This window comes from Nicotiana tabacum, chromosome 3, assembly GCF_000715075.1.
Source record: "Nicotiana tabacum cultivar K326 chromosome 3, ASM71507v2, whole genome shotgun sequence".
In the NCBI taxonomy this organism is placed as follows: domain Eukaryota; kingdom Viridiplantae; phylum Streptophyta; class Magnoliopsida; order Solanales; family Solanaceae; genus Nicotiana; species Nicotiana tabacum.
Genome location: NC_134082.1, coordinates 155861733 through 155864510, shown reverse-complemented (window position 1 = coordinate 155864510; position 2778 = coordinate 155861733). Strand labels below are relative to the sequence as shown.

Here is a 2778-nt window from a genome sequence, read left to right as displayed (position 1 = left end):
GAAGGGTGCTGGAGGTTGCTTTTTTTCCTGTGACTTGAATTTGATCCTGCTCGGGCACTTTTTATAATGCCTTCTCTTGCATTTCCCCAACCCCCTTTTCAACCTCTTTTTTCTTGTTTATTTCCTCCTGGGCTTGTTGGATTCTTACTTCTGTCAGCTTAGTTGACTCATCTACCTCAATCGGTACTAGCACGAGTATCTCAGTTGGTCGACTATCGCGAGCAATTTCTTGCTCTAGATCAAGGTCTCTACCATTTCTTAGACTCACTGCCATAAGCTGCTTCGGGCCCTGCTCTTTTGGATTGGCATGTGTGTTTATAGGTAAAGTCCCTTGGGAACGATTATTCAGAGCCATAGATATCTGCCCTAATTGAATCTCAATGCCTTTTATCGCTGAGTCATGTGCTGCCACCTTCTCTTGCATTTTTCCATTGGACCCAATCAGTTGTTGCAGCATTCTTTTAATTTCAGACAACCCATCATCTTATCTCACTATTTGTTGTTGTTGAGGCTGTTGATAAGCTAGATATTGATTTTGTTGATTGTATCCTCGTTGCCTTTGGTAAGGCACAACTTGACCCTATGGTCGCATAGCCCCAGGATTGTTTTTATTATTGTATTGTTGTTGTGTTGGTCTATACTGCGGGTTCTACTGACCCCGATTCTGACCACCTTGCCTCTGTCCTTCATAGTTTCCCACATAGTTCATATTTTCCTGATAGTTCTGGTTTGTCACTTTCACCATTCCACGAGCACACATATGGTTGGTTAATACATGGTGTACATAAGCCTCCATTAGTCGTGTCAACTATGTGTACCTGCTTCTGGCTTGATTCGTCAATCTTCTTGGTGAGGATATGTATTTGCATTATCAGAGTGGCCATATTCTCGGCTATGGAGTTGTTTGGGTCCAAAGCTACTGAGTGAACTACAGGAGTGATTGTAATGTCTCTTGTCATCCATCCTGAGTTTTGAGCCATTTTACCTAGCAGGACTTTACCCTCTCTAAATGATTTCTCAAAAATGCTCCACCTGTTGAAGCATCAACGTTGGCCTTCAAGCTATCTGCCAATCCCATGTAAAACCTTTGTCCCAACATCTCATCTGGAGTGCTATGATGTGGACACTTAACCAGCATACCTTTGAACCTCTCCCACGTTTCTTACAATGTTTCAGCTGGTTTTTGCCTGAAGCTCAATATCTCATCAACTTGATTGGCAGTCTTATTGGGTTGATAGAACTTGTTCAAAAACTGCTTGACTAATTTCTCCCAAGTGGTAATGGAGTTTATGGGGAGTGAATTGAGCCAAGTCTGAGCCTCTCCCGTCATTGAGAATCAAAATATCGACAGACTTATTGCTTCCGGTGTCATATTTTGTTGCCTTTGCGTGACACATATCAACAAAAAATGTTTCAAATACTGTTGAGGATCTTCAATGTAAGACCCCGAGAACTGTCCCTTGTTCTACAACAAATGTAGCATGTTGTTTGTGACTTTAAATGATTATGTTTGTATCTGAGGGACTGCAATTGCGATTGCTAGATTTTCAATGGTGGGTTGTGCTCAATCATATAAGGCTGCTTCTGGCACAAGAGGTGCTACACCCTGGTAGTTCGGGTCATTCTTATTGTTTATGTTGTTTAGGTTGTCTATTACGTCACCCATGTCTAGTTTGATTCGTTTTGTTGTTGTTTGTCTTTCTTGTTTGCTCGATTTAGTTGCTTGAAAGCTTTCTCAGGGTCCGCTAATGCTTCGTACAATTCACCAGTTCTTGAGGAGTTTATAGGCATGCACCTGTAACACACAAGACTACAAACGTTAGAGTTTCAATATAATGAATTTTAAGTCTAGAAAGGTGACTAAACTATGAATTCTAGTTATTCTTCTAGTTGTAATTAATAACACCATTAATTCTCTGGCAATAGTGCCAAAATTTGATCACGTCCAACTATGCCTTATAAAAAGAACTAAGCAGTCGTTGCAAATATAATCCCGTTTACAACTCCGGAGTCGAATCCACGAATTAACCTACTAATGACAACTGCTAGTTTCGCAAGAATTCAAGTAATCAACTTTCAGAAATATTGAATAATGAGTTGAGTGTTTACTAACTAAAAACAAGGTAACTAAAAAGCTGTAATTTTATTACTAACAAAGAAAATGTTGTAGAAAGGATTGGAAATGTCTAGGGTTACGATTTCCCCTCTTATTAGAATCCTCCCCGTTACGTCTCCTATAAATTCGGCTAGATACTCTTTACCGATCATGAGCACTTTAGCTGTCGTAATTCTCTTCCGATCAATTACAATAATTTACTAGACATATTCTTCTGAACTACGCTAGCTAGCACTAAGTTATCGCTCACTAAGAACGCACCAAGGTTTCGTTATTCTTAATCCCACCTTTAAACCCTCGGTATTGATCCCTCATATATGTTAGGAGTGATATTTTTCAACAACTACCTAAATATGTATTTTTTTTTCAAGTAATACACACTAAACAGGCATAGCCGAATGAGAGCCCTTTAATCAACCACAATAATCATGTAGTTAAACAAGTAGAGAAAATCCAATGGCAAATTTATATTAAACACAACAAAAATCCATCCTTCAAGAGGTTCCATCAAACCCTAGAATAAAGAGTTTAGCTATCATAATTATTTTCACAACTACAATATAAGAATTCATCACCAATACTCCCTCCGTTCTAGTTTAGGTAAACCTATTTTCTTTTTGGTTCGTTCCAAAAAGAATGACCCCTTTCTAAATTTGGAAATA

The 2778-nt window shown here is 38.8% G+C and overlaps 1 non-coding gene across 1 annotated transcript; it reads left to right on the top strand.

Moving 5' to 3' along the window:
- Window positions 1-1109: 1109 nt before the first annotated feature.
- LOC142179651 (small nucleolar RNA R71) lies at window positions 1110-1216 on the top strand. The gene has a single exon (XR_012708196.1). It is a non-coding gene; the product is annotated as a small nucleolar RNA R71 (small nucleolar RNA).
- Window positions 1217-2778: the final 1562 nt, after the last annotated feature.